Here is a 23,489-nt window from a genome sequence, read left to right as displayed (position 1 = left end):
TGCACCTTCTCAGGAAAGACATTTATTGTTCACTCATAATTCGGTCTTTAATAGACATATCCAATAGAATATACAGTTCGCAAGATTAAAAACAAGGTTTATATTGCTTCATAAGAAGCAAGCACATTTTTGAAGCACACGGTAATTCTTGACAATGAAACCTGCAACTCATTATGATTTTTAAGTTGTGTGAGATGTGGATACCCAGCATTTTCATGATGAGGCTGTGCTTTCTTACATTTTCAGTGATGAAGAAGACATGCCAACATAGGGTTAGTTCCAGATAAAATGAAATGTTCCAAACAGTATGTATTGTTTATTTGAATCATCTGTGGGGGAAGGAAAGATAATTTTCCAAAGGACATTCCTCCTAAATTCTGTCTTAAAGTTGTTTGTAAGTAGAAGATTGAGTTTATATTACATTACAAGACCATAATGTCTTTATTAAATTCACTGTGCAATCTTTAATCAAATAAGTAAATGCATTATTTATTTCCAAGTTTGAAGCACACATTCTCTTCAGCTGAAATGCCAATTCTGGAGGAAAACATATCCAATTATATATGAAACTGAAGGCCATTTTTACTTTTTATTATTCTTGTAGCATATAAAGACCAAAAGCCTGTCTTATATCTAGTTGCATGTTTTCAGGAAATATGCTTTTGGAAACTATTCTCATGAATATGAAATTAACCTCAATAAATAATTTATTTTTGAACTCTTATTTCTTGCTAATTAAATATCTTTGGCCAAAACATTTTTAATCCTCCTATTTGTTCTTTGAGAAATTTTGACAATAAATTCAAAACTTTTAATGGAGAATATTTAAAAGGTCTTCTTGGAATAAAAAGAAATTTTACTTTTTTTCTTCATCAAAGTTGTGTATCCCTATATTTCTAATGTTTAGGACATAAACAATTAGGTGTGATTATGACCACTAAATAACTAAGAACAATATACGTTTTTAGATTTCAGGCTTTGAAAGTAAAACACTAGTTAGAATTTTATGGTTAAATCATGTTCTTTGTACCATGAAAGAAAAGAAAATCATCGTGTTGTATATCAAAATATAATAATGAGGTATCATCTCTCTCAGAGATCTCTGAACAACATCATAAAACCTGAACATGTTTCTTTTCAGTAATATTTGAGTGATGAAGGCATCAAAAACTTGGAACAAAATAAGATTAAAGCAGAATAATAGCTTAAAAATTAGGTCTAAATTCTAGTTCTCTTGCTTGTGGCAAAACTTTGGTCAAGTAAGTAACCTCTGATTTCTCATTGTCTTCATCGATAAAGACAGAAAAATTCAATTCATCCTACTTTGCCAAACTCTGTGAGAAAGCTGCATAACTTTGAAATTTTGTGGTAGCATAGAATTTCTTAACCATCTAGATTATTAAAAATTCATTTAAAAATTAGCTATTTTTTGAAGTACAAATTCTAATAAATTCTATAACATTGAAAAAATAATTTTTCAAGTTTAGAAAACTTCAGGCTATGTGGCTAAATCAGAGGGCAATAGAGCATGTATACACCAATATATATCAAATTTTTCTTGTAACATTTTAGAGATTCTTAACTTTTACAGAAGCTTATTCACAAAAAGGGTTGCTACAAATTCAGAAATATATCCTTCAGCCTCTTCCATTAATTAGAAAACATTATATAATCAGTCACACCTGTCCAAAGTACATAATAAAATATAGCATCCTAAATAAGTATTTGTTACTTTTATTGCTTATGTTGTGAAATCGAAGCTTATTGCAAAGTAAATCAAATAAATTATTCTGTTCTGTGCTTATAAAAGTGAGATTTCAGACCCAATTTTAGATAATTTGCCATCATCATGGAAACGGAAAAGGTTGCTAAGTCAGTTATTTGTTCTTTCTTTCCCGTCTCCTGGGGGTCCAGTAAATGATTATTGAAAAAGTGCTTATCAAAAAACTATTTTGAGCAACATAATTTAGAAGAAATATTATTAAGACACAAGCATTTTTAAGAGAGTTGTGAAATATTCATAGAAATGATCAATAAAATCAAAATGTGTGAAATACCACACAATAGTATACTTGATTGTTATGGGGGTGCAAAGTTAAAGTATTCTAAGGTGAGCGTGAAGTTCTGGAAAGTACTTTTTGGCCATTGACGAGGACTTTGTTTCAATGAAGGAAGCAAGAAGGGAGTGTTGAGGCAGGGACACTGGGCATCATGTTGAACAAATAGTAAAGATCAAAGACAGATTCTGGAAAATGGATGGCCTCTTGAGAGAAAAATTATGTTTGTGATACCAGCTTGACTTATTACTCTTATATAAGCAACTTCTAAATAAATGAAACCAAATTTGATTATGTTAGGGATTGCCTGGACAGAGACTTGGATTTTGGAGAAATTCAGGGCATAATTTTCTTGAATTCAAATCATGTAGATCATTGATTCTCAAAGAGTGGTCTTTGATCCAACAACATCGGTGTTACATTGAGACGTCAATTCTTGGACCCCCAGATCTGTTGAATCAGAAACTCAGGAAATCTCAGCAGTCTCTTTTGCAGCACGTCCCCTGGGTGACTCCATTGCACAGTGGAGTTTGAAAACCACTGCTGTGGACAAACAACCGAAGTCCCTCTAAGGCCGTCTGGCACTAGCTGTGGCAGCCCGTTAAGTGTGGCTCCTGCAGGACCATCCCTTGTTCACTCTATCTATTAAAGTTTAGTGGCAGATGGAAAGATAACAAATGATAGGGTACAATTTTGTATGTAAACCATAATCCGCGAAATAATCTATTTTCAATCTTCTAACTAGAAGGTACTTCACTCGAATTTAAGCTATTCTAAATAACAACATTTTTCTGAATTAAGAAGACATAGAGTCAAAGGACCAGGCAATCAATTACTAATTAGTGGTTAGTTAACAAGAAATAAATAAAACTATTATCCGAATGTCATTTACATAAGCAAAGCATAGCCAGGTAGGTAGATCCTATTAGAAGGATTATAAGATGAATAACTACACATCTATTCTGTAACACTAGAAATTATAAAAATGAAAAAAATTTAATTATCAAATGAACAAATATTGTAAGATTCCTTCACAGTGGTTTATCTTCATTATTGGAAGAGTGCTTTAGTACAAACTTTCAGGGCTCAGTTTGGCAGAATTTATCAAGAATTTAAAAAATATGGCCATTGACACAATAATACGGTTAAACAATCACCTTAAGGGAATAGAAATCTAATCCAAGAACTAAAGAACCAGGAACTGATAAGGCAAAAGGGACTAAGGGATGGAAAGAGCAAGAGGGAGAGATGTGAGACCTTGCACCAAAGATAAAACTTAAAACTACAACAACGAAAATTATGGATAGACACTGTTACCTGTATATGAACATTAAGGAAAAGTAACAGTCAAAATTTTGTCTGGAATAATAGAAATGTTGTAAAAACAGGAGAGTAAGAAAAGGAAACTGATTGTATAGAATGTGAAGTGTGATTGTGGATTCCTCTCTGATACAGAGGGTTCATCAAGCACTGACAAATAATTGTGTGTGTGTGGATAGACTTAAATTCCCACAAATCAGCACCATTTATTTTATGGCTACATGATGCCATAATATATAGACATAAAACCATGAAATCACAAAGCAAGAAATGAAATTCTACATGGAATTGTCAACTTTGTCAAAATAAAAACATGCCTAGAAAAAATGAAAAGTTAATTCAGCAAAACAATGCATAAGGCTGATTATCTCACACTGGCAGATTCATTGGTAATTACATAATAATAAATATTATTAGTATCATTATTGATTTGCAGCATAGTGTTGAACAGAGCACTCTCTAGAGCCTGAATAACTCACATGAACCTTGATCCCGTCACTTTGTGGTGAACTCAAGTAATTTAGCCTCTCAGAACCTCAGTTTTTCCATCTCTAAAATAGTGATAAGGTAATGCCTATCTTTAATCAGGGCTAAATGGATAAATTATTTATAGGGGTTGGGAAGGTGCTTGGTGTTGTAATTACTCAATAAATAAAATATCCAATAATTTTTTTAAAATAAAAGTATAAAAATTATGTAAGGTTTATAATCATAAAAATACTCGAATCCAAAGATATTTACAACACAACGATACATTCTTTTTAAAAAATACTAACATTTAGGTTAGCTAATATTTGGTGTCCTATATATGAACAACAACAACATAAGGCTACATGTGAAAGAACCAAGTGGATGTCCACTTCAATAAGAGTGAGGGGTCAGAGGAAGGTAAGTTTGTGCTTCGTGATAAATAGTGTTGCACGGAGGCAAGTTCAGGGACGTTTCTTAGAGGAAGTAATTTGGGCTTTATGGAAGACTAATTGTAAAGTAAGGTTGAGAGCAAGGGTATTCAAATGCTGAAATATGATCCATGCAAAGTATGAAAATGTAAAGGGTTGTCCAGGTGGCAATGTGCAGATTTGTGGCCATTGGTGATGGCAGATATGGTTTTGTTTGCCATCTCTAGTTGAGTCTAGTACTGCTGATTTTGGCCAGACTATCCAGGAATTTGATGATCCAATTAATGAATCTGGTGTCGGAGTATAAAGATAGAATTAGGCTTTTAGGAAGACTAACGTGGCAATAGTGTGTGTTATGAGCGACAGGAAAGAGGAATTGCCCTACAGAAGGCCTAAAAGCCCAGAAACTAAAAAGGCAAGGAATAGTGATGGAAGGAGCAAGAGGGAGAGATGTGAGACCTCGCACCAAAAATAAAAATTAAAACAACAAAAAAAGTATAGATAGACTCTGTTACCTGAAAGCAACAGTGAAAATTTTGTCTGGAATAATAGAAATTTTGAAAAAACAGGAGAGTAAGAAAAGGAAACTAATTTTATAGAAAGAATGTTAATTTGATTTTGGATTACTGAAATGACAGCAGGCCATGGAAATGAAAGGAGCTAAGTAGCAGAGGGAATTGGTGATAGGAAGTTTTAGATGGAGTGGCTTCCGATTCATCAAATAAAAATAATAGTTGAGATTTCAGAGGTAGAAGAAAAGAGAAAATTTGAAGGCAGAAGATTATAATTAATTACCCAGGGTTAGAAAAAAATCGTAAAAAAGAAGCCAGTAAAGATGGCGGGAAAGGGCTCATGAGTAGTTAAGGTAGGGATGAGGGAGGAGAAAAACCATGGTAATGTGGTTATATAACATGAGAATAATATGGAAGGAAGGGGTAATTATTTTAAAGAAGAAAGTGAAGGAAAACAGCAATAGGTAATGGTGAGGACCAAATACTGCGAACAGCTTACAGTTTGCTGAAACTGAAGGGACATTGGGATTGACCATTGTGAGGTGATTATGATTGCTAAATATAGTGCATATGGTGAATACAAAATGGAGAGGGTGAAAGAAGCAATGTATGAAAATATTTCAACGCAAGAAAGAATAGATTCAGGCATTTGGTAAATGTAAAATATAGTAGGCACAAAATGCATAGCAGTGCATAGAAACAGATAAGTATTAATTTTTTGTTCAGAGGCACTCAGTTACAAAAGAAATTATGTTCGCTGTTGCAATTATTATCAGCATAATAGGAGGAAATATTATGCACCCTGTATTTTGAAAGATAGGTGCATTTGAACAGTTGAGAGTAGCTATACTTCAAAGTAGCTATCATGGGAATGTTTCGGGGGTTAAAATCATTAATTAAGTAAAATTTATCGAAAATTTGTCAAAGTATTGTTGGCATTAACAGACAATTTAATTTTATGAATTATGGCTTGTCTTGTAATTCTATGTACTGCGTCAAATGTAAATTTGGCTAAACAATGTTTCGGATTTTACTGTTAGCAGTTATTCTCTAATGTTAGGTAAACATTTATAATGTTTTCAATTATTTGAGTTTAATTTTGCAAGAGATTTATTGAAAAGTTTAGTGAGTTGTAAATTTCCATATTGCACAATAAGAGGCAGTTTTGAGAGGCTAAAATATGTAGATACATTTACTTTCACAACTTTTTAGACTTAAGTCACATTATATTTATTCGATGGCAGCAGGAAAATAGTTGTTGATGCCATGTAAAACATAGAGAGATGTGTGTTTATACAGATAGTGTTTTTGATAAATTGATGAGCTTTATTTTATTTTTGTCGGGCTATAACATATTTTTAACCTGTCCTCAAAATATAAATAATAACAAGTAAAATGAACTTGTTAACAAGTATAATAATCTTTTTCACAATGGCTGAAAAAGATTGAATTATTTTTGAGATTCATAATGTATGCTTAAAATTTGGAAGAAGATACATACTTTGGGATTAGAATTGGCTAGACATAAAATAGTTGGCAGATATCTAGACAATTATCACTGTCATATATTGGTTTATTTTGTAATTGGGTACAATACATGAATATTGGCAAATTGGGTAAATAAGGTCTTCCACAGATACAAATTTAAACATATTTGTACAAATTTAATAGTTTGTTGGCCTCTTTATAGGTACTTTTGCAAGGCCAAATTCTTTATCAAATTATTTATATTAAAATGAATAATTTTTATAAATGACTAAGATATTCGAATATTTGAAGAGCAATTTCGTCTACCCTTTATTTATATGTACTAATATATTTTGGTAGCCTCTGTTTAGATCAATTTCATCTACTCTTTATATATACTATTTATTTATATATATATACTTTATATATACTCTATTTATATATACTTTATATATATATATTAAATATACTTTATTTGTATATATATAAACTCTTTTTTTCCCATTATTTGGCTATCACTAGTTACCAATGTTTATTTTTTGAAGTAATATGATCCTTGATATCAACAATTATGACATTCAATCAACAATGTGGTTGATAGAAGCCTTAAGAAAATTACCTGCTCTGATTACTTCTCAGTGAACAGGAGATGCTAACATGACCATATAGAAATGGTATGTGAGAATTAAATCAAAGATTATGTGTGAATCTGTGATCTATAATTTATTAGCATAAAATCACTAAACAGCAAAATCCCATCTGGCTATAATTGGGAGAGATACTAATGGAAGACAGGAAGTAGTATTAATCTGATTTCTACAGGACCAGGGGGCTTTTTATTGGTTGAGCCTAAGTTGGGCCATAGAACTCCAGTCACTGCCATGAAATTCTGAAAATCATTGAATAGCAACTCTCAGTGTACATGAAGCAGAAGTCCCATTGCCAGGTAATAGAGGTCTTTGGCTTGTGCCTATGAGCTTTCATTGGAGAGGAGAGAATAGTGTCAATATCCATGCAAATGGGAACAGCAGAAGCACAAGTTATAAAACTTAATTAAAAAGAAACTCTGCCAAAAATTTACATGTGACTATGCATATACCATGACCCAGAAACTCAATAAAAATGTGTACATGTGTTTAAAAAACCGTACTGAAATGTTTGTGTTAGCAGTATTCAAAATAGCCACACACTGGAGATCACTCAAATGCCCAGAAAATGTAGAAGAGATAAATTAATTATTGCACATTCATGCAGTGTAATACTATTAAGCAATAAGATTGAACTACAACCGTGGGCTGTAGTTAAATGACTCTCCAAAATACAGTGTTGAGTGAAGAAATCTAGACACAGAAGATACATACTATTTAATTCCACTTATACAAAGTAGAAAGGAAGGAAATTTTTTGTGACTCTTGGAGTGGAAGAGACGAATTTCAAAGACATTAGCAATATTTCTTATCTGATTTGACTATTGGCTACATGGGTATTGACGTATAATACATTCTCCAAATGTATTACATGTTAATAAAAGTTTAAAAATCAATTTTTCATTGTCACAAAGAAAGAATGGTTATTTTCAATAATTCATATTAAAAACAAAATCTAAGGAAGTTCCATTGTGACACAGAGCATTGTAAGACAAGGACTATGTAATATACGGAAGAGGAATTAGAAACAAAAAGAAGACTCGGAGGAAATAAAAGGGAGGGAAATCCACTTATGAATGGCACAAACCATGTTTCTTTGCCACACGTCTGTGGAAAGGGTTACTCCATACCATAGAATGGAATAATTAAAGACTCATTATCTATATGGTGTGTTTTATTTTTAGCTGGTTGCCTCAAAAGTTACGTTACCTATCAAGGAAATGGCTTAGTGTTTGCTTCCCATTATGTAGCTTAGGTATTCTCAATTATCCCTCTGTTCTTTATAATGTGTTGTGTGGATCACTCTTTCATATAGTATCAAAGAATTGCAAAATAATACTTTTGTGCATAGAGTTCTACAATATGATTAAAAGCAACCAATTCAGGAAAACATGCTAATTAACAGATCAAACACTTAACGAAAGGAATTCTCGCCTGGCCTTACTCTGTCTCACAAATGTGCCTGGCAACGTAATAGACACTTGATAGGTTCTGATACGACTAGAGAACAGATCACAAGAAAGGTCCAAACATACACCAAACACATAGCTGAAAAGTAAAGTTGAAAAAAAATTCATGGTCTGTGCTTGGTAGAATGGATTATCTCAACCTACTACTACTTGTTGGAAATATATAACTTAAAGTCAAATAGCTAATTGTGGACATAAAAAAGTTGCGTCTCCATATTTGGTTTTCAGTTGATTCAATGGAGAACAATTTTAGTTTTGAATCCATAAAGTTGAAAACTCTTCCTTTTTGAAAATGCTTAAAAAGGCTTTTCTGCCACAAGCAACACTTTCTACATGCCATATTTTATACTAGTTAGAGCCATTATTTGAGTTTACTTAAAATATAAGGATATGAATTTAGCTAAATAAATGAGTAGGGGTATGCTAGTTGCAAGTTAACTAGGATGGATCAATGTTCATGATAAGGAAATTTGAAAAGCCTCAACTGCCATATTGATACATACACATCAGCATATACTTTGTACTCAAAGATCCAGAAAAGGTAGAGTGACAAAGATAAATTGCACTATACATTACTTTCTGCTATTGATTATTTTCACTATTTACAACTTGTGGTATTTTGGGTAACAATGAGACATTCTTGTATATCACATGAACAATTTTGAAAACAATGAGTAAATTATTATAGCTTTAACATTTTCTCATTGAACTTGTCAATTTAGAGACACTATCCTGAAACCAGCTCTATGGAAAGATGTTATAATGTAAAGGAAGTTAAATGAGCAAGAAGTAATACAACGTTAGTTCAAATATGTCCCAATTTTTCAAAATAGTGATATATTACACATCAAAACAGTTTGTAAAGCTATATCTGAAAAAATCAGCAATAGTAGTTTTCTGTAGATATTAAATTTTACCATCGTAAATATGGTGTAGAGAATTATAGTTCAGAGTAACTTGAATTGGAATCATGGTGCTTCCACTTAAAAACTGGTTGGCTTTTGTTAAACATTTCACTTCTTTGTTTTTCTGTTTTTTCATAAGTCTAGTGAATATAATAATGGGCTCTCTTTTTGCAGGGTTTTGTAGAGTAGTCAATAATTTTAAAAAAGTACTTAGAATGCCAAAATTATTCAATAAGGTTTAGTTATTATTTTACTAATATTTTATCTTAGCTAGTATTTCAAACTTCAAGATCTTTCATTTTTAATTTAATATGCTATTGATGGTGTTCAACAAAATTTTACCTATGTTTTACAAAAATAATATATTTTTTTTTTTATTATACTTTAGGTTTTAGGGTACATGTGCACAATGTGCATGTTTGTTACATATGTATCCATGTGCCATGTTGATTTCCTGAACCCATTAACTTGTCATTTAGCATTAGGTATATCTCCTAATGCTGTCCCTCCCCCCTTCCTCCACCGCACAACAGTCCCCGGAGTGTGATGTTCCCCTTCCTGTGTCCATGAGTTCTCATTGTTCAATTCCCACCTATGAGTGAGAACATGCGGTGTTTGGTTTTTTGTCCTTGTGATAGTTTACTGAGAATGATGTTTTCCAATTTCATCCATGTCCCTACAAAGGACATGAACTCATCCTTTTTTATGGCTGCATAGTATTCCACGGTGTATATGTGCCACATTTTCTTAATCCAGTCTATTGTTGTTGGACATTTGGGTTGGTTCCAAGTCTTTGCTATTGTGAATAGTGCCGCAATAAACATACGTGTGCATGTGTCTTTATAGCAGCATGATTTATAGTCCTTTGGGTATATACCCAGTAATGGGATGGCTGGGTCAAATGGTATTTCTAGTTCTAGATCCCTGAGGAATCGCCACACTGACTTCCACAATGGTTGAACTAGTTTACAGTCCCACCAACAGTGTAAAAGTGTTCCTATTTCTCCACATCCTCTCCAGCACATGTTGTTTCCTGATTTTTTAATGATGGCCATTCTAACTGGTGTGAGATGTTATCTCACTGTGGTTTTGATTTGCATTTCTCTGATGGCCAGTGATGATGAGCATTTCTTCATGTGTTTTTTGGCTGCATGAATGTCTTCTTTTGAGAAGTGTCTGTTCATGTCCTTCGCCCACTTTTTGATGGGGTTGTTTGTTTTTTTCTTGTAAATTTGTTTGAGTTCATTGTAGATTCTGGATATTAGCCCTTTGTCAGATGAGTAGGTTGCAAAAATTTTCTCCCATTCTGTAGGTTGCCTGTTCACACTGATGGTAGTTTCTTTTGCTGTGCAGAAGCTCTTTAATTGGATCCCATTTGTCAATTTTGGCTTTTGTTGCCATTGCTTTTGGAGTTTTAGACATGAAGTCCTTGCCCACGCCTATGTCCTGAATGGTATTGCCTAGGTTTTCTTGTAGGATTTTAATGGTTTTAGGTCTAACATTTAAGTCTTTAATCCATCTTGAATTAATTTTTGTATAAGGGATAAGGAAGGGATCCAGTTTCAGCTTTCTATATATGGCTAGCCAGTTTTCCCAGCACCATTTATTAAATAGGGAATCCTTTCTCCATTTCTTGTTTTTGTCAGGTTTGTCAAAGATCAGATAGTTGTAGATATGCGGCATCATTTCTGAGGGCTCTGTTCTGTTCCATTGATCTATGTCTCTGTTGTGGTACTAGTACCATGCTGTTTTGGTTACTGTAGCCTTGTAGTATAGTTTGAAGTCAGGTAGCGTGATGCCTCCAGCTTTGTTCTTTTGGCTTAGGATTGACTTGGCGATGCGGGCTCTTTTTTGGTTCCATATGAACTTTAAAGTAGTTTTTTCCAATTCTGTGAAGAAAGTCATTGGTAGCTTGATGGGGATGCCATTGAATCTATAAATTACCTTGGGCAGTATGGCCATTTTCACGATATTGATTCTTCCAATCCATGAGCATGGAATGTTCTTCCATTTGTTTGTATCCTCTTTTATTTCATTGAGCAGTGGTTTGTAGTTCTTGAAGAGGTCCTTCATGTCCCTTGTAAGTTGGATTCCTAGGTATTTTATTCTCTTTGAAGCAATTGTGAATGGGAGTTCACTCATGATTTGGCTCTCTGTCTGTCTGTGATTGGTGTACAAGAATGCTTGTGATTTTTGTACATTGATTTTGTATCCTGAGACTTTGCTGAAGTTGCTAATCAGCTTAAGGAGATTTTGGGCTGAGACAATGGTGTTTTCTAGATATACAATCATGTCATCTGCAAACAGGGACAATTTGACTTCCTCTTTTCCTAACTGAATACCCTTTATTTCCTTCTCCTGCCTGATTGCTCTGGCCAGAACTTCCAACACTATGTTGAATAGGAGCGGTGAGAGAGGGCATCCCTGTCTTGTGCCAGTTTTCAGAGGGAATGCTTCCAGTTTTTGCCCATTCAGTATGATATTGGCTGTGGGTTTGTCGTAGATAGCTCTTATTATTTTGAGATACGTCCCATCAATACCTAATTTATTGAGAGTTTTTAGCATGAAGGGTTGTTGAATTTTGTCAAAGGCCTTTTCTGCATCTATTGAGATAAACATGTGGTTTTTGTCTTTGGTTCTGTTTATATGCTGGATTACATTTATTGATTTGTGTATGTTGAACCAGCCTTGCATCCCAGGGATGAAGCCCACTTGATTATGGTGGATAAGCTTTTTGATGTGCTGCTGGATTCGGTTTGCCAGTATTTTATTGAGGATTTTTGCATCAATGTTCATCAAGGATATTGGTCTGAAATTCTCTTTTGTGGTTATGTCTCTGCCAGGCTTTGGTATCCGGACGATGCTCGCTCCATAAAATGTGTTAGGGAGGATTCCCTCTTTTTCTATCGATTGGAATAGTTTCAGAAGGAATGGTACCAGTTCCTCCTTTTACCTCTGGTAGAATTCGGCTGTGAATCCATCAGGACCTGGACTCTTTTTGGTTGGTAAGCTATTGATTATTGCCACAATTTCAGAACCTGTTATTGGTCTATTCAGAGATTCAACTTCTTCCTGATTTAGTCTTGGGAGGGTGTATTTGTCGAGGAATTTATCCATTTCTTCTAGATTTTCTAGTTTATTTGCATAGAGGTGTTTGTAGTATTCTCTGATGGTAGATTGTATTTCTGTGGGATCGGTGGTGATATCCCCTTTTTCATTTTTTATTGCATCTATTTGATTCTTCTCTCTTTTCTTCTTTATTCGTCTTGCTAGCGGTCTATCAATTTTGTTGATCTTTTCAAATAAGCAGCTCCTGGATTCATTAATTTTTTGAAGGGTTTTTTGTGTCTCTATTTCCTTCAGTTCTGCTCTGATTTTAGTTATTTCTAGCCTTCTGCTAGCTTTTGAATGTGTTTGCTCTTGCTTTTCTAGTTCTTTTAATTGTGATGTTAGGGTGTCAGTTTTGGATCTTTCCTGCTTTCTCTTGTGGGCATTTAGTGCTATAAATTTCCCTCTACACACTGCTTTGAACGTGTCCCAGAGATTCTGGTATGTTGTGTCTTTGTTCTCGTTGGTTTCAAAGAACATCTTTATTTCTGCCTTCATTTCATTATGTACCCAGTAGTCATTCAGGAGCAGGTTGTTCAGTTTCCATGTACTTGAGCGGTCTTGAGTGAATTTCTTAATCCTGAGTTCTAGTTTGATTGCACTGTGGTCTGAGAGAGAGTTTGTTATAATTACTGTTCTTTTACATTTGCTGAGGAGAGCTTTACTTCCAACGATGTGGTCAATTTTGGAATAGGTGTGGTGTGGTGCTGAAAAAAATGTATATTCTGTTGATTTGGGGTGGAGAATTCTGTAGATGTCTATTAGGTCCACTTTATGTAGAGCTGAGTTCAATTCCTGGATATCCTTTTTAACTTTCTGTCTCATTGATCTGTCTAATGTTGACAGTGGGGTGTTAAAATCTCCCATTATTATTGTGTGGGAGTTTAAGTCCCTTTGTAGGTCACTCAGGACTTGCTTTATGAATCTGGGTGCTCCTGTGTTGGCTGCATATATATTTAGGATAGTTAGCTCTTCTTTTTGAATTGATCCCTTTACCATTATGTAATGGCCTTCTTTGTCTCTTTTGATCTTTGTTGGTTTAAAGTCTATTTTATCAGAGACTAGGATTGCAACCCCTGCCTTTTTTTGTTTTCCATTTACTTGATAGATCTTCCTCCATCCCTTTATTTTGAGTCTATTTGTGTCTCTGCACGTGAGATGGGTTTCCTGAATACAGCACACTGATGGGTCCTGACTCCTTATCCAGTTTGCTGGTCTATGTCTTTTAACTGGAGCATTTAGCCCATTTACATTTAACGTGAATATTGTTATGTGTGAATCTGATCCTGTCATTATGATGTTAGTTCGTTACTTTGCTCGTTAGTTGCTGCAGTTTCTTCCTAGCCTCGATGGTCTTTACAATTTGGCGTGTTTTTGCAGGGGCTGGTACCGGTTGTTCCTTTCCATATTTAGTACTTCCTTCAGGAGCTCTTTTAGGGCAGGCCTGGTGGTGACAAAATCACTCAGCGTTTGCCTCTCTGTAAAGTATTTTATTTCTCCTTCACTTATGAAGCTTAGTTTGGCTGGATAGGAAATTCTGGGCTGAAAATTCTTTTCTTTAAGAATGTTGAATATTGGCCCCCACTCTGTTCTGGCTTGTAGAGTTTCTGCTGAGAGATCAGCTCTTAGTCTGATGGGCTTCCCTTTGTGGGTAACCCGACCTTTCTCACTGGCTGCCGTTAACATTTTTTCCTTCATTTCAACTTTGGTGAATCTGACAATTATGTGTCTTGGAGTTGTTCTTCTCAAGGAGTATCTTTGTGGCATTCTCTGTATTTCCTGAATCTGAATGTTGGCCTGCCTTGCTAGATTGGGGAAGGTCTCCTGGATAATATCTTGCAGAGTGTTTTCCAACTTGGTTCCATTCTCCTCATCATTTTCAGGTACACCAATCAGACGTAGGTTTGGTCTTTTCACATAGTCCCAAATTTCTTGGAGGCTTTGTTCATTTCTTTTTATTCTTTTTTCTCTAAACTTCCCTTCTCTCTTCATTTCATTCATTTCATCTTCCATCAGCGATACCCTTTCTTCCAGTTGATCGCATCTGCTATTGAGACTTCTACAATCTTCGCGTAGTTCCCGATACTTGGCTTTCAGCTCCATTAGCTCCTTTAAGCCCTTCTCTCCATTGGTTATTCTAGTTACCCAGTCTTCTAATTTTTTTTTCAAAGTTTTTAACTTCTTTGCTATTGTTTTGAATTTCCTCTCGTAGCTCAGAGTAGTTTGATCGTCTGAAGCCTTCTTCTCTCAACTCGTCAAAGTCATCCTCCATCCAGCTTTGTTCTGTTGCTGGTGAGGAACTGTGTTCCTTTGGAGGAGGAGAGGAGCTCTGTTTTTTAGAGTTTCCAGTTTTTCTGCTCTGTTTTTTCCCCATCTTTGTGGTTTTATCTACTTTTTGTCTTTGATGATGGTGATGTACAGATGCGTTTTTGGTGTGGATGTCCTTTCTGTTTGTTAGTTTTCCTTCTACCAGACGGGACCCTCAGCTGCAGGTCTGTTGGAGTTTGCTAGAGGTCCACTCCAGACCCTGTTTGGCTGGGTGTCAGCAGTGGTGGCTGCAGAACAGCGGATTTTCGTGAGACCACAAATTCAGCTGTCTGATAGTTCCTCTGGAAGTTTTGTCTCAGAGGAGTACCTGGCCGAGTGAGGTGTCATTCTGTCCCTACTGGGGGAGTGCCTCCCAGTTAGGCTGCTCAGGGGTGAGGGACCCACTTTAGAAGGCAGTCTGTCCGTTCTCAGATCTCCAGCTGTGTGCTGGGAGAACCACTACTCACTTCAAAGCTGTCAGTCAGACAGGGACATTTAAGTGTGAGGAGGTTCCTGCTGACTTTTTGTTTGTCTGTGTCCTGCCCCCAGAGGTGGAGCCTACAGAGGCAGGCTGGCCTCCTTGAGCTGTGGTGGGCTCCACCCAGTTCGAGCTTCCTGGCTGCTTTGTTTACCTAAGCAAGCCTGGGCAATGGCGGGCGGCCCTTCCCCAGCGTCGCTGCCGCCTTGCAGCTTGATCTCAGACTGCTGTGCTAGCCATCAGTGAGACTCCGTGGGCATAGGACCCTCCGAGCCAGGTGCGGGACACAATCTCCTAGTGTGCCATTTTCCAGGCCCGTTGGAAAAGCGCAGTATTAGGATGGGACTGACCCGATATTCCAGGTGCCGTCTGTTACCCCTTTCTTTGACTAGGAAAGGGAACTCCTTGACCCCTTGCGCTTCCCGAGTGAGGCAATGCCTCGCCCTGCTTCGGCTTGCGCACAGTGCGCTTCACCGACTGTCCTGCACCCACTGTTTGGCACTCCCTAGTGAGATGAAACCGGTACCTCAAGCAGAAATGCAGAAATCCCCCGTCTTCTGTGTCGCTGGGGCTGGGAGCTGGAGACCAGAGCTGTTCTTATTCGGCCATCTTGGCTCCACCCCCCAAAAACAAAATATTTTCTAAATGCTTCACAATTTTAAAATAAAGCAAAATATTTAAAAAATTGATTAAAGGAAGTGAGACAAAAAAGTAAAAAGCTGTCTGAAAATTTTAAAATTACTGTAGTTATATATATTTAATATGCAGTATTTGGTATTCAGCTTATTAACTGATATCCGTCCTTAAGAGTTAATAATTGATCTGAACTCTCAACAGTAGTAAAACTGCACTGTGTGGTAAAGACACATGCAAGTTCCATGAAAATTTTACCAACCAAGTGAATAACTTTACAGAATACATAGACACAGTGATTTATACCAGTAATCTCTTTAAAGTGAGGTTTTGCTAGGAAACTATGCCATTTTCTTGACAAGCTCACATCTTGTTATTGAGTATCACTGGAATGGGGCAGAGCACATGTGGGATGGAGCGGGAGTAAGTGCTTGTGCATTTTTGCTTCCTCACTGGCTCCTCTCCCTCCACCGTGAGATCATACCTGGGTTAGTGTGCTAAAGAATGAGAGATTAGAACACAGGTGAATACTTTCAGCTGAGGGCAAACTATGTCAACCAATGTCTGCCTGACCCACCAGCTGAAAACCGATGCATGTGTAAGATCCACTGCTCCCAGCTCAGATAGGCAGAACCAGTTAACTAATCTATAGACATTTGAAAAATAATAAGTGATTGTTTTAAGCTATTAAATTTGGAGGTGGTATGTTATAAAAAGTTATGGCAGTGATAACTAACAGATGCTCTATCATACTAGGATGACATGATAAAGATATGTGGGACAGTAACTGGCTAGGGATAAAGGGATGAGTGAACCTTATATTTTTAAAGGAAGGGAATATACACACATATACAGAGAGAGATAATAATAGACTTGCTTATTTAATTGTATACTAATTATCTTATCCAAGACAGGCAGGGGAAGTGCTGTACAATGTCTTGAATAGAAAGCAGAGAGTAGGATCAGCCCAAGTGGATAGTGTTGAACCCCACAAGAATGGATATAAGTTTATCTAGTAAGTGATTACATTGGAAAAATGGTTCCGAGGACAGGTTTTTTTTCACACTCTAACCTATCGGGAGCACATGGAAATTCTCTTCTGGCACATAATTTTTAGAGTTGTTAATGGAAATTTAGGACATAACATGCGTTAAAATGCCTTGTCTACTAGTGTCCAAAATAAGTTGGGTGCTTTGTGTGTTTCTTGTGTCCCTTCAATGTCTATATAAACTTCTTAAGAGCCTCAGCATTCTGAAATTCAGATAATGACCAGTAAAACACAACCTTTATTTCTTCTAAGCCTGAAAGCTACACATTGTTTTAGTTAATTCTTAATTTCTTCCAAAGTATAAATTTTGTAGAGATGTTGATATCCTTTAATCCAGTATTTAGGAAGTATGCCATTTAATTTTATGTAAGTTGCTTAGTTTATTTTTTCAGACTTTTTTTCAAGAAATTCCATTTCCTAAAAAATACCCATGGGAGCCTTGGATAAGGATGAAAATGCTAAATTATATGCATAAAATACAAAATTAAAAATCAGTGACGTTTTTCAAGTTACATAAACTTGTCTTCCATTTGTAGTAGGTGTTTCGTGTTACTATTAGCTGGATGAGTAGTAATACCAGTTAAAGTCCTCACGTTCCACATTTCCAAGTGATACAGGGCAAAGTATTTTGCCATCATGGACTTCAGATTTCATAAAGAAAGTGCTTCCATTTCTCTTATTAAATGAATTCTCTGAACTCCTAAAATGTATAAACTTTATGAGTATGTGGAACATGAGCCTCCCTCTCTGCCTTCTGCTTTCAGAATGATGTCAGTGCTTGAAAACGGAAAACAGTTCAGTGTCTTTAGGGGTTCCTGATCCAACAATTACTTATTCCGTTCATCTTCTATAGAAGCATTTCTGATGATGTTTGAATTTGACTTTCAGTCTGAGCCAAATGTATATGGCTTTTTTTTCTGCTTAGTATTCATTATCACACTTACTCTTGAAATTATAAAAAACTGTTGTGAAGCAAACAGAAGTGAGTAAGTTACCTCAAATCTTTTCATGCGTCAGCATCCATGACTGTGGAAGAGGCAGCAGTTTATTTTCGCATGAAATGTGTCAAGTTTCTGTAGTCAAACTATACAAAGCTGGGCTGCACCTAATTATTGCTATAAATTACATAAGGCATCTAAACAGTGATAATTTAGAAGACTCAAAGCACTGCTATTCACTTAAATCTGAAGAGGATCTGACTGGACACATGTATCTCTGACAAAAAGTCCGAGTGCCATGTAGATGTTTATGTTGGCTTTCCTTGATTCTCGGCCAGTAACTTCTGTGAGGTCCGATAAGGCAAGCAATGAATTCTCTCTTAGCCTCATCTTCTTCATTTGTAAAATTGTTAAATATTTTGCAGGACTTCTTCATACTCAGATTTTAATTGTGGTTGGCTTAGAACTCTTTCTCTTTCAACATTGTCTTCATTTCTCCACCGTTTTACTAAACCTTAGTCGTGATTGTTGATATGTCCTCAAGTGTCATATACGCACCACGTTCCTTGGAGGTGGTAGAGTGTAGTGAATAGTCAAACAGGTTCTGGGTTTAAATCCTGCATCTTCTGCTTCCTAGCTGTGTGATTTGGGTCAGGCTAGTTGCTATCTGAGCCTCATTTTCCTCATCTGATTGTTTTAAAGACAAAATAGTATATAAGACAAAAGAGATAAACAATATGTGAAAATATTCCAGCCTCTGACACATCGAAATTCTCAAGAAATATTTACTGTTCTCAGAACAATATTCTATTCTATTCACAATAACAATTGTTAAAATTTTTATGCCTGTTCTAAGCTAAAATCTCTACAAGTCCAAGGGTTAATCAAGAAACATTAAATGTCCCCCAAATAATTATTTCTATTTAACATACTTTAATTTTAAAACAGTTTTAGGTTCACAGCAAAACTGAGCATTGAAGTGTAAAAGCTTTAAGATAATTTTTTGCCCTTTCAGTATTTAATTTATTTTATTTAGACCTGATTAATTATAAAATTATTTTTCCTTAGCCATGGGAATTCAATATTACGTTATAAAGATATTTCAACTGGAAAGCGTTTTTTATTTTTTTTATTTATTTTTTTTTTTGAGACGGAGTCTGGCTCTGTCGCCCAGGCTGGAGTGCAGGGGCACGATTTCGGCTCACTGCAAGCTCCGCCTCCCAGGTTCACCCTGTTCTCCTGCCTCAGCCTCCCTAGTAGCTGGGACTACAGGCGCCTGCCACCATGCCTGGCTAATTTTTTGTATTTTTAGTAGAGACGGTATTTCACCATGTTAGCCAGGATGGTCTCGATCTCCTGACCTCGTGATCCACCCACCTCGGGCTCCCAAAGTTAATTTTTGAATATATTTCAGATTTTGCTCTAGCATATTTAATGAGATATTAATGTTACTATACAATCTAAATTTTGGCATATCATTTGATATCCCTCAGCGTTTAAAAATCCTTTGTCATTATAGCTTGTACTCTCTGTCTTTTAATAGTGAACTTAATCTATTCATACTAAATATGATTTTGACATATATGGATATATTTCTGCATCTTTAATAAAATTTCACTGTATTTTTACTTCTTTACTTTTTTCGTTTGTTTTCTGCTTTTCATTGACTTGATTGCATATTTTTCGGGGGTGTGTTGTTTGTATATTTCCTTTTCTATTTAATCTGTGTCGCTTTTCATTGCTCTTTAGTTATTAAATGTTGAATAAAGTGCATTAGCACTAATGAAGCACAAGGTTGCATTAACAAAGTACAACTTGAATCAATCATCTCCTTCTACCTGAACAATTTAAGGGCTATAGAAAATTTTAGATATGATCATCTCTTCCAGTTTTTATGTTATTGCAACTTGTAAATATAATTATGTTTTGTTTTTTAAGTTCCAAGCTAAATAGTCATTATCCTTAATGTTATTATTGCTGTTACTTTGGTTATTGATTATTTAGATACACCAACGTGTTTTCAAGTTTCTGTATAACTCAGTGCCACTTAGATCTCACTCTTTTCTTCTCATTGAAGCTTATGTGTTGGTGCTCTTTGGCATGTAAACTCAATCATTTATTTGAATGTGTGTGTGTGTGTCTGTGGCAGGGTCTCAGGCTTTCACCCAGGCTGCAGTGCTGTGGTGCAATCATGGTTCACTGCAGCCTTGACTTTCTGGGCTCAAGCAGGTCTCCCACCTCAGCCTCCTGGGTAACTGGGACTACAGGCATTTGCCACCACGCCCACCCCAGGATAATTGTTTGTATTTTTAGTAGAAATGAAGTTTCGCCATCTTGTCCAGGCTGGTCTTGAACTCTTGAGCTCAAGCAGTCTGCTCTCCCCAGCCTCCCAAAGTGCTGAGATTACAGGCATGAACAACCATGGCTGTCCTGAAAATTATCTTATTTTATATATCTTACTCTTAATAATTTAGAAAGGTTTAAAATAATAGATTGATGGATATTTTCTCTTAGCACTTTGAAGAGTTTAAAATCATAGGTTGATGGAAATTTTCTCTTAGCACTATTATCTTTTATAATTTCAAGATACTTTCATTTTAAATTATGAGTGGAAAACGGAAATAACCTAAAAGGGCACAATTACTAGACTGACAGTATTATGGGTTGAATTGTGTACCTTCAGCAAATAATGAGGCGGTAATTCCAGTAGCTGTGAATGTGACCTTGTATGGCAATACAGCCTTTGCAGATGACCAAGTCAGGATGAGGTCATTAGGATGGGTCCAATCCAATATGACTCTGTCCTTTCAAAAAGGAGAAATGTGGACACAGGGAAAGATAGGCATACAGAGAAGGCGATGTGAAGACACAGGAAGAATGCCATTGATAAGCCAAGCGATATGGTCTGGCTTAGCTCCCGTAACTCCCATGTGTTGTGGGAGGGATTTGGGGGAGGTAATTGAATCATGGTTGTAGCTTCCATAACTCCCATGTGTTGTGGGAGGGACCTGGTGAGAGATCATTGAATCACGGTGTTTTTTTCCCCATGCTGTTCTTGTGGTGGTGAATGAGTCTCACAAGATCTGTTGGTTTGATAAGGGGTCTCCTCTTTGCTTGGTTCTCATTCTCTCTTGCCTGCCGCCATGTGAAATGAGCCTTTCGTCTTCTGCCATGACTATGAGGCCTTCCCAGCACATGGAACTGTGAGTTCAGTAAACCTCTTTTTCTGTATAAATTACCCAGTCTCTGGTATGTCTTTATGAGCAGCAGGAGAACAGACTAAAACACCAAGAAACACCCAAAGCTGCAAGACATTAGGAGAGAGACTTCTCTGGAAAGCTTTTTCCTTTTGGCTCTCAGAAAGAGCCACCTTTTCAACACCATGATTTTAGACTTCTACCCTCCAGAACTCTGAGACAGTACACTTCTGATTAAGCCACCCACTGTGCGCTGTTTTGTTAGGGCAGTCCCAGGAAAGTACTACAGCTACAAATCGTAAACAGAAACAAGAGCCAGGAGAAACCAGAACCTTCAACCCTCCATGTAGTACTCTATCCTTTCTTTCTGGAGGTTTTCAGAAGGCATTTCAAGGATTCAGCAGGGGGTTGGCAGACCATGCTGGGCCCACTGTGTCCCATTCCTGCCAGATTCCTGCAGGAACTGCACGGTTTACTAGGTTACACTTTCTTTTCTGTTTATGGCTTCTCAGGATGCACACTTGACCCTATGCCCTCTCTTAATCCTGGCAGCCCCCCATACTCTGCCTAAATAAATACCAGTGGACATAACTACCAACATGCCAAAGTCCTCAACATCTCATATTCCATGCAAGAATACGTAGAGAGGCTCTTTATACTGTCATAGATTATACCAGCCGGGTATCCAAGTGATGTCAACAGGGCCCCAGTGTTTTTAGACATTTTAATAAAAATTCCTTTTTAAAAAATGAGATTTTGCTATAAAGTCATGCTTATAATCCCTATGTTCTTTTCTTGACAGTATGTTTTTCCAAAAGAATCCTCAGCCATCCACATAAAAACAGTTTCCATATATGCGAACTGGAAATTTTTATAACTGGTAGAAACAGACTAAAAACTGGACTTTCAAAAAATACAGTTGGCCTTTCATGTGTACGAGCTCCACATTCATAGGTTCAACCAACTATGGATAGAAAATACAGTATTCCCAGATTGGGCAGCCCAAGGATGCAGAGGGCTCAGTTTTAATTTTCCCAGGTTATACAGGACCAATGTTGGAATTTTAGCATTTCTGGATTTTGGCATCCATCAGGGTTCTAGAACTATTCCCTCATGGAGAACGTGGAAGCACTGTATATACCAATGGCAAATAAGCAGTGAAAATTTGCTTTACGCCACTAGTCATTAGGAAAACGCAATTAAAACTGCAATGAGATGCCCTATACAGCTACTAGGATGGCTATAATAAAATCACAGAAGACGGAGTACTGATGAGGATATGTAGAAACATCAGTGGTATAGTTGCTTTGGAAAACAATAGGGAAGTTTCTTTTAAATTTAAATATACATTTATCACATGACTCAACTATCAATTCCTGGATGTTTACCCAAGAGAAATAAAAGCATATTCATACAGAGACCCATTTGCTAATGTTTATAGCAACTTTATTTGCATGGCCTTAAACTAGAAATAATCCAGAGGCCCATGTATTAGTAAAGGTATAATCAAATGGAACACTAGTTTGCGATAAAAAAATTACAATATAGCCATATGTAACAGCATGAATAAATCTCCAACGCATTAAGTAAACTCAATAAAAAACAATCAAGGCTACATAGTATATGATTCAATTTTTGTGACATTATTTAATAGCCAAAACTGTAGCCACCCAAATCTGAGTGGGGTAGACAGGGGCTAGGTGTCAGGTTGGGGGTGAGGACTGATTACTAAGGGGCACCAGGTAACATAGTACTTTAGGTTGCTGTAACAGAATATCATAGACTGGGTAGTTTATAAACAACCAAAATTTATTTTTCACAGTTTTGGAGACTAGAAGTTCAAATTCAAGTTACTGACAGATTCAGTGCCTGGTAATGACTCACTTCCTGATTCAGAGGTGGCTGTCATTCTTTGGTCTCCTCACATTGTAGAAGGACGGGATATCTCCAGGGTCTCTTATAAAAAGCACTATCTCCTTTGATTAAGTCTCTGTTCTTATGACCTAATCACCCTCCATAGCCTCCAACTCCCAATACCGTTATATTGGGTATTAGATTTCAGCATAAAATTTCAGAAGAATATAAAAATTGAATCTATAGAAGAAGGGAATTTTTAGGATGAAATGTCTCCATTGAAGTGGTTGTTACACTACTGTAAACATTTGTCAAAAATCATCAAAATGAACACTTAGAAAATGCTGTTATATATAATTATCGTTTGGTTGTGTCCCTCCAAAAGGCATGTGTTGGAACATAATCCAATGAACCACTGTTGGGAGGTGGGGCCCAATGGGAGGTGTTTAGGTCATGAAGGCAGAAGCCTTGTGAACAGATTCATGCTGATTTAAAATAACTTAAAGCTGGGAGTTCAATCTCTTGCTGTCTCACCTTCCACCATGAGATGACACAGAAAGAAGGTCCTCACCAGACACTTGCCTTTGCATCTTGGATTTTCCAGTTTCCAGAACCATGAAGAATCTCTACAAATTGCCCAGTCTCTTATA

Source organism: Symphalangus syndactylus, chromosome 15 (assembly GCF_028878055.3).
Source record: "Symphalangus syndactylus isolate Jambi chromosome 15, NHGRI_mSymSyn1-v2.1_pri, whole genome shotgun sequence".
Lineage (NCBI taxonomy): Eukaryota > Metazoa > Chordata > Mammalia > Primates > Hylobatidae > Symphalangus > Symphalangus syndactylus.
The sequence above is the reverse complement of the archived record's forward strand: the minus strand, read 5'-3'. Positions refer to the sequence as shown.